General features: G+C 40.4%; 1 long non-coding RNA gene across 1 annotated transcript in view; it reads left to right on the forward strand.

Moving 5' to 3' along the window:
* LOC116090674 overlaps positions 1 to 9,754 on the forward strand; it is a 26,998-nt gene that overhangs the window by 10,289 nt on the left and 6,955 nt on the right. The gene's annotated exons all lie outside the window — the stretch shown is intronic.

A 9,754-nucleotide genomic window follows, 5' to 3' on the forward strand; every position in this document is an offset into this window, starting at 1 on the left:
CCCCCCCCACACACACACTACACCACACCACACCACACCACACCTTACTGAATCACATTACATCGGGTTACCCTAAAGGGTGTGTATTAGACATTACTTTTTTGCTTCTATTAAGTTGTCCACACCTTCCTCAAGTTTGAGGAAACAAGGAAGCTAATTACTAAATGAAAGCTAATTTGGGGTAAGTTTGCAGCTCTTCATCTTTGCTAGTTCAAGTCTCTCTATAGCAGTTGACTTTCACAACACACAGGGCCTGTTTGAAATAGGGATTCCTTCCTTCCTTCCTTCCTTCCTTCCTTCCTTCCTTCCTTCCTTCCTTCCTTCTTTTCCTTCCTTCCTTCCTTCCTTCCTTCTTTTCCTTCCTTACTTTTTTCCTCCCTCTTCTCTCTCTCCCTCTCTCCCTCCCTCCCTCCCTCTGTTCCTTCCTTCCTTCCTTCCTTCCTTTCATTCATTCATTCATTCATTCACTCATTCATTTTTTAATGTATTCACTTTACATTCTCCCACTTTACATTCACTTTACAGCTCCCCCTCTCTCCTCTTCTCCCAGTCCCACCCTCACAAACCTCTTGCCCTATTCCCCTCTATCCTTCTCCTCCAAGAAGAGGTGTTCCCCCATGGGTTCCAACTGGTTCTGGCACAGCAAGTCGCAGCAGGACTAAGCACATCCCCTCCCATGGTGGATGGCCCAATAATGTAGTCAAGCTGGGGGAAGAGGATCCAATGACAGACAACAAAGTCAGAAACAACCCCTACTCCAGTTGTTAGAGGAACTACGTGAAGACATGGCTGCATGTCTTGTACAAAGGCGTAGAGGTCCTAGGTCCAAGCCCTGCATGCTCTTTGGTTGGTGGTTGAGTTTCTATGAGCTCCCACGGGCCCAGTTTAGGTGACTCTATAGGTTTTCTGGTGCCATCCTTGACCTCTCTGGTTCCCTCAATCCTAAGACTGAAGCAGAAATTTCTTGGCTCCAGTTCTCCACAGATACCTAAAATTCACCTTATTCCATCCCAAGCTGATTTTCACTGACTCCAAGACCTGCAGAGGCTACTGACTATTTTCAAACATCTTGCAAAATCTTGCCTAGCTATTCAATTGCAGGAAATTCACTGTTCTGGAAAAAAGATGTCCTGTGGGCAGGGTTTGGGGCAATTTCCTCTGAGGAGCCAATTCCTCAGATCTCTACTGACCAACTAGTTACAGCAGAAACTTCAACTCTTTAGATTTCTACTTGGCCTGATCTACCTATGGAGACACTCTTTGAAAAGGAGTATAAATTACCCTGCTAACTCAGAGTGTCTCATTGCTTGTGGGCAGATATTTTGCCAAAATTTGAAAGTATCTGAGACAACCAAATGAAAGTGTAACTCTTCCGCTGTTTATCTCCATTCTGATCTAAGAACAAACAGAAGATAGGATAAGAGTTCAAGGTGGGTTATTAATCATCCTATCCCTGTTTCTCACGGCCACTCTTGGCTCAGACCCATCCATGATGCTGGGTTGTAGCCATTCAGAGGTATTAAGAACAAGGCAAGTTCAAGTACTGACCTGAGCAGATAGCTGGTAGACCCCAGACACACTGCTTGTTGTGATCCCTCCCAGGAAATCTGTTTGTAAGTCTTGATGAGCTGGATTCTGGACTGAACTAGTCAAAAGGCTAATAAAACCCTAGCTGACTTGGGCCTTTAAAAGATTTGTGTCACATTCCAGACTGCACCAAACTACAACCTGCCTGTGGGTCAGAAAATGCTTGTTCCGGAAGCTTCCCGTGACTAAGAGAACTCGGTGGGACTTTTTATCTCTATTTGACAGAGAAGCAGACAGATAGGGATGGGCCCTTGACCTCAGATCATTACTAAGTCTTTCTTTTCAGCAAATTTAATTCTCCCATGAAGAGTAATTAACAATGTATGATTACTTATTCTGAGAATTTCCTTTGCTTATCTTAACGGCTTTCATAAAGATGTTGAAGAATTTGCTCAAAAGTCATTTCTGGTTTTATTGTATTTAAAGGTCTTGTATTCTTTTCATTTCTTCTTCTGTCTCCTTGAACACAATGAACATAGTCTTGGGCTGCATTCTAATGTAGTATGCCCATTCCATACTCATTCCCAACCCCATTGAGAACAGAGCTAGCCCCTTAGCCATAGGACATATTTCAAGATGCCCCATGAATATCTGAAGCTATGGACAGTGCTGAAATCAGTTTGGTATGCTTTTTCTTCTACACACTTATCTATGATAAAGATTAATTTGTATATTAAACACTGATAGAAAGTGACAGTAATAACAAAAGAGAGAAATTATAAAAAAAAAAAAGTGCTGTAGCAAAAATTCTTAACACGTACCAATCATTTAGTTCCTGACTTTCTCATTTCATATTTGGGACTGTGGTTGATCATGAGTAATTAAAATGGCAGAAAGGAAGTCCTCAACTAAGAGGGTGCTGTTATATACTAGACTGTCCCTTGAAGATGGAGAATTGTTCTCCAATTAAAAGTTCTTAATTTGGAGATCACTGTTGAAGGAATATTTTTAAAAAAATAAAAACATAGTTTCCTACCTTTGTCCCTGCATCTCATTTGTGATTATAACTCAAATTAAGTGTTAAGAGACAAGCCACAGCCCAGGAATGGGAAGAATGTTCACATAAAGCACTAGCTGTTCCAAGGTATATGAGGCAAACCTCACATCACCACCACCACCGTCTCATTCAAGCACCTCTTAGGCTGAAAGAATCTGTCACCTCTGAGGGTTTTTGGAATCCCAGAACAAAAAAGATCTGGAAGAACTGAGGGGATGAGTGTGACCTGGGAAACAGGTCCTGGGTTTGTCTCCAATTGTTTGTATTTTTGTAAGTCACCCAAGCTCTTTCCTTCAAATTGAGGCTTAACCCTCGTACATCTTTATGGGAGTCAGTACGGTGATTTAATATATAGATCTACAATGTGCGATGGTCAAATCAGGGCAAACAGCACTTCCATATCATCAAATAGTAATCGTTTCTGAATGCTAAAAACTTTCCTACTCTCCAACTGCTTTGAGCCGTCCCAGGATGCGTTCCAGCTATCTAACTGCACTGAATGAAGTAGGAATTTCTGGTTTTGTTGGAAACTCAGTTGTGTCCTGCGATGTTTTTCTGGAGGCTGTCTTGTGAGAGGAAGTTTTGATGAAGCAGACTTCCTCATCAGCTTTGGTTTTCTTTCCTCAACCCCTCCCTCTGCTCTCTCAAGTTGCCAGAGGTTACTAATCCTCTCCACTCTTGGGTGAGACCAGCTTTTCATTTTTACATCATGTGGTATTTATCGATTTGTATCTGGCTTGTTTCAGATAACCTCATGACCTCTAGTTCCTTATGTGTTGTTACAAATGACAAAACTTAATTTTTCTCATATGGTGGCATACTGTTCACACACACACACACCCACACTCACACACCACTTCATAGTGTCTCATATTTTCTTCACTCATCCGTACACCTCAATCTATACACATCAATGTTCACCTCAGTTGGTTTGACAACAGGAAGTTGTGACTAGAACTGCAGTAAACAAGGGAGCATAGAAACCCAGTGGCTCTGATCTAATGATTTAATTTCTTTTGCATAGATGTCTGGTGGCAGAATTTCATGAACTCAGAAATATGCTTGTCTCTGCCTCCCCAGAGCTAGGATTAAAGGAGCACACCACCATGCTAAACTCTTTTTTTTTTATCATTTGAATTTTTATATAATTAATTTTTATTAGATATTTTCTTTATTTACATTTCAAATGCTATCCTCTCCCCCCTCCCCCTGCTCACCAACCCACCCTCTCCTGCTTCCTGGCCCTGGCATTCCCCTACACTGAGGCATAGAGCCTTCACAGGACCAAAGCGTGCCAAACTCTTAATCATATTCTTAAGTTTATTATTTGAAACTTTTACGGGAATGAATATTCTATTTTGATCACATCTACTCCACTTCCTCATCTAAACTCCCTGTAGATCTCTCCCAACAGTCTCCCTCCCAACTTCACCTTTCTTTCTTTCTTCCTTCCTTCCTCCTTCCTTCCTCTGTTTTTCTTTTTTTTTCTTTCTCCTTCCTTTCTTTCTTTCTTTCTTTCTTTCTTTCTTTCTTTCTTTCTTTCTCTCTTTCTCATAGCTTACTGAATTCAATTAGTGCTGCCAATGGACTTAGAGCCATCTACTGGAACATAGGCAACCCACCAATGATCACATTGCCAATGAAATAAGACTCTCTCACAGTAGCCATCAGCTCTCAACAGCTGCCAGCTAGGAGTGGCAAGTTGTGAGCCTCCCTAACATCTGTGCTGAAATTATAACTGGCTTGATCTTGTGCAGGACTTTACAAATGCTGTGAATTCATGAGTGCAGTAGTCATGTCAAACACAGAAGACAGCATTTCATGGCATGGTCTCCATCCTCTGGCTACATTCTTTCTATCCTCTCGTCTTAAATGTTCTATGAGCTTTTGACATACATACATACATCTATGTGTGTAGGGGTGCTGATGTAGGAGTCCCCTTTAGAGCTGAACACTTAGTCATTTACTCTTAGCATTTCGACCAGTTATGAGTCTCTGCATTGACCACTGGCCAACTAGAAGAGAAGCTCTCTCCCTAAGGTTGAGAGTAACTCATCTGCCAGTTTGACAACAGGGCAACTTAGCAAAGTAACAATAGATTCTCTCCTGGTACCTACAACCACCCCAGCTGTGGGCTTTTGATCAGGTTTATAGTAATAGCCTTACTTTTTTTTTTGCATGTAGAACAGGCCTCAAATACAATCAGAAAGTTGTTGGTTACACCATAGCAATCCTACCATTATCGTAGTAGTGTATGAATCTTCCTTAAGAAGTCAGTATTTGATATAGCTGTCTCCTGAGAGGCTCTGTCAGAGCCTGACAAATACAGAGGCAGATACTCACAGTCAACCATCAGACTGAGCACAGGGACCCCAATGGAGGAGTTAAAGAAAGGACTGAAAGAACTGAAGAGGTTTGCAACCCAATAGGAAGAACAACAATATGAACCAAGCAGAGCCCACAGAGCTTCCAGAGACTAAACCACCAACCCAAGAGTACACATGGAGCCAACCCATGGCTCCAGCCACATATGTAGTAGAGGATGGCCTTATCGGACATCAGTGGGTGGAGAGGCCCTTGGTCCTGTGAAGGCTTGATGCCCCAGTGTAGGGGAATGCCAGGGCAAGGAGGTAGTAGTGGGTTGGTGGGTGGGGGAGCACCTTCATAGAAGCAGGAGGAGCAGGAATGAGATAGGGGGTTCCCCAAAGGGAAACAGGAAAAGGGGATAACATTTTAAATGTAAATAAATAAAATATCCAATAAAAGAAAAAAAAAGAAGTCAGTATTGTAGTCCATAGGGTTCAGTGCTGGAAAAAATCATTGGTATTTTCATTCCCCCAGTGGCCTGCATAGATCCTTCAGGACTATGAAAGCCTGCTAAAGGAAAGGAGTTACTTAGTCAGTTTAAGGCTGATTTCTTTATGCCCTGCAACCAAACTATTGCCTTCAGCAACACAGTCTAGTTCTGATGGATAGTATTTTATTTTGTTTTGGAGACTTATGGAATCTCCCTGACCAATAGGGATCTCATTTGGAGTCATCCTGTGCCTGACACTGAAACTTTCATTTAATAATTCATGATTTCTCAGTGAACATCTACTATTGTTGTGTCTTTTTGATGACAGTTGTTCTAACTGGAATGTAATATCTTAATGTAGTGCTAATATTAATTTCTTTGAAGATTGATGATATTTAGTATTTTTTTCACATAATTTTTGGCCATGCATGTGATAAATTTTGAGAACTTTCTTTTCAGATCTTTGGTTCATCTTTAACTAGTTTGCATGTTTATCTATCTATCTATCTATCTATCTATCTATCTATCTATCTATCTATCTATCTATCTATTTTAGATAAGGTCTCTCTACATAGCTCTAGTTGTCCTGGAACTCCCTATGTAGATAAGACTGGCCTGTAACTCACAGAGATCTGCCTGCCTTTGACTTCAGAGTGCTAGAACTTAAGGTGTGTGCTATCATATGATTTTGCTCCATATGTGTTCATGTTTTGCCTGCATGTATGTCTGTGTACTACTTGCATGCCTAGTGCCCAAATATACCAGAAGAGGCTATAAGAGTCCCATGGAACTAGAGTTACAGATGGTTGTGATTAGCAGTTTAGGTGCTGGGAATTGAGCCTAGGTCCTCCAGAAGAGCAGTCAATGTTCTTGAGCACTGAGACATCTCTCCAGCCCCTGTTGTTTTATGCTACACATTTAAGGTTCCTTATATAGTCTGCACACTAATGCCTTGCTGGACAATGAATTTGCAGATATATTCTCTTAATTCTGCAAGTTGTTTCCTTTGCTGTGCAAAAACACCTTAGATAAGCTTGTCCCTGTTTGTCTTTATATGTCTGCTTCATGTCAATTTCTAATACTTTTGATATCAAAAACCTGAAGCAAGTGAAGTGGAAGTTTCTGGATATGTCAGGTGATGCAGATTCGACTCACATGGTGTTTTGCTGATACAGACTCGTGTGGTGTTTTACTGAGGCAAGACCCCTGGGAGGACACGTGATCTTTGGAGAGAGTATAAATAGGACTCAATGGATAGTGACTGTGTGCTTGCATAGCTGGCTTTGCAACACTTTGTTGGTCTCAGTTTTCCTCTTTACTTTGTTGAGAAAAACACAGCAGATAACTTTTCCTGTCATCCCTGCTGGACCTGGTCCCTCCTGCTGACTCCTGCTGATTTGGTGGAGGCCTGGCAGTTTCTGCTGGGTTGTGCCACCACTGCTGATTCATGTTTGGTATCCTGACAATGTTGGTATCCTACAACGGAGGTTGGAATCACCTCAAGAAATTACTTCTAAACAGGTCCACATCCCTGTGTCCTTTTTACCATCTCTTTCCCCCTACCTTTGGATGATGAGCTGGAAGCGGGGTTGAAGTATTTGTAAACACTTATTAAAAGTTGACTTATCTATGCCTACAGGCAGGAAATTCTGACCATATCTGACATTGCCAGGCAACTTCTGTTGGTTTCTCAACACTCTCTTTACTTTGTCCTTCTAGTTTTCTGAGCCTAGGGCTGGCAAGAATGGTTTCAAAATTCTACAGTAGACATGCTTTCTTGATTAGCATGTCCAGAATGGGTCAAGTTTGCTTTGGCTGCTGATTCCTAGGGTCCCAGTGGGCTGGTTGCATATCAAGCCTTTTCTCATAATTCTCTTTCTGGGTTCAGGTGACCACGTCCTTCTCTCTCTTTGGGGCATTGTACTTCCCCTAGTGACTTACTTAAAACCCTGCTCACACCTTTTAACTCTAGTTTTTTTCTTTATTAAGTTCTCAAATTACCCAGTTTGATGTTGCACCATCTGCTTACTGCTGGACTCTGGTACACAAGTTGTGTTTTGGAGGACTAACATTAAATGAGCTAATGAATGCAATATATATATGTGTGTGTGTGTATATACATATATAATATAATCCCTTGCATTTAGCAACAGTTTAATAAATAAGATACTATGTTATTTTTACAATCATTATTTGGTACAACTTTCATATTTTATATGTGAGGAAATTAAGCCCCAGAGCAGGTAATTAATACATTCTAGGCCTAATTAACTCAAAGCAGTAACAGCCCAGGGACCAAATCCCTGGACTATGGCCCTAACATCATTGTGCCTTACATAATGTCTTGTTGAGTAATACATGTGGGGGTCCTTTTTTTTATAGGTGCAAGGAAAGGAGACGAGCTAGGGTCAGAGGCACATGAGATAACACCTTGCAACTCCCACTAGCTTTGTTTCTACTAAATTACTGCTGCAATAAAGTATGTCTTGGCAATTTAGAAGCCAGTGGTTTCACAATGGGTAGAACAGGTATGCAACAGGGCAAGAGATGCACACTTGACAGGTTAAAAACAAATTTACGAGCACAAATTGGAAGTTTTACCAGGGAGCATAGTAACGTGTTCCAGACATAAGAGGCAGCAGCATTAATTTTCAAATAAAGACTGAATTGGAGCTTAGCAGCAGGGATTACATAGAAATTTCATAATTCTTTAGAACACAGTGATGTGCTATGAACGCCTCCAAGGAACACAGGACCAAATCCTAGCCCACAGACACAGGGCAATTTGATCACACTAATAAGGTGATGGAAATGATTTACTCATTCATTCCTATTTTAATGCAACCATTCAGAGAATGCTAGGTTTCCTTGTTTCTCAAGAACACTCATAGGTGTTGACATATGAAGAGCGATTAAATGCACTTGGACTCAACAGGCTTATAAAGGGAAATAGTGGTAGGCGCATAAGCAGACTCTGGAAAGAAGCAAGGTAGAAATCCACCAAGGCTGCTATGGGAACACTGAAGAGGCTGCGTAGGGAAAATGAGAGTGGAGGAGACTTACTGGGAAAGGTCCAAGCAAAAAGCAATACCTCTCCACTCAACTACAATTTAGTCTTCTAAATCCTTCCAAATTATCAGTGATATCAACTTATTAATATTTAGCTTTTTACTAACCTAAGTATTAGTAATAAAATAAAATAAAAGTGTAATATTGCAATTTTACTCTACTGAAACATGTTGGCTGGGGGTATATGTGGAACTGAGAAAACTTTAAATAATGTTTCCCTTGGTGACTAGAGTGTATAATAGGAAAACTGGGCTAAATTTAAAAGGTGATATTATACACAGACTCCGTGGAAAATGTCACCTTACAAAAAGATTGCATTAGCGTACTATACCAATTAGGTCTTATTTATATAGTAAGTTGGGCTAAGCTCAGCACAGACATAAAGGTACAGCTTAAAAAATGATTTGGAACTTATGCCTGGAGAAGAATTATAAAACAAGACTGTTTATTTCTGAATTCAGGATGCATTCATACACAATTAGACATGTTAATAAAAATAACACTGAATCCGTTCTTTCTATATACTCTTTACAAAATTGACTAATTCCATCTCAGCTGTGATTGATGTCTAAGTCTGACCTGCTTTGCCTTTAGGGTGCTACCAAACTCAGGTGATTTTCTGTGGATGTCCAGATCTCAAAGTAATAGAACCCTGGGTATTACTCACTTCTGCTGCTTTTATCCACTGGTCTTAATTGTCTCAGCTTGCTCCTCTGGCTTTCCCCATCCCACATCTCAAAAGCCATCTTTGGTCAAATTAATTAAGTGTGCATATATGTCCATATGTATTATGCATATGTTCTTCTATTTTTACTACCGACAATTATCTCTACAACCTGGAACTTAAATTATCATTTAGTCTCTTAAGTGTATAGAATTGGGATTTTCTTTCTCCTAATCTCGTATATGTTCTCAACCTCTCTTACAACTTACTATCCCTTTATCATTGTGACTTATTGTGTCTTTTTGTTTTTTATTAGTTTCTGCCAATTCATAAAGCTAGTTGATTAAGCTATACCACTCCTGGGCATATACCCAAAAGATGCTCCAACATGTAATAAGGACACATGCTCCACCATGTTCATAGCAGCCTTATTTATAATAGCCAGAAACTGGAAACAACCCAGATGTCCCTCAACAGAGGAATGGATACAGAAATTGTGGTACATCTACACAATGGAGTACTACTCAGCTATTAAAAACAATGAATTCATGAAATTCTTAGGGAAAAGGATCGATCTGGAGAATATCATCCTGAGTGAGGTAACCCAGTCACAAAAGAACAAACACGGTATGCACTCTCT

This window comes from Mastomys coucha, unplaced genomic scaffold (genome assembly GCF_008632895.1).
Source record: "Mastomys coucha isolate ucsf_1 unplaced genomic scaffold, UCSF_Mcou_1 pScaffold15, whole genome shotgun sequence".
NCBI classification, from domain to species: Eukaryota; Metazoa; Chordata; class Mammalia; order Rodentia; family Muridae; genus Mastomys; species Mastomys coucha.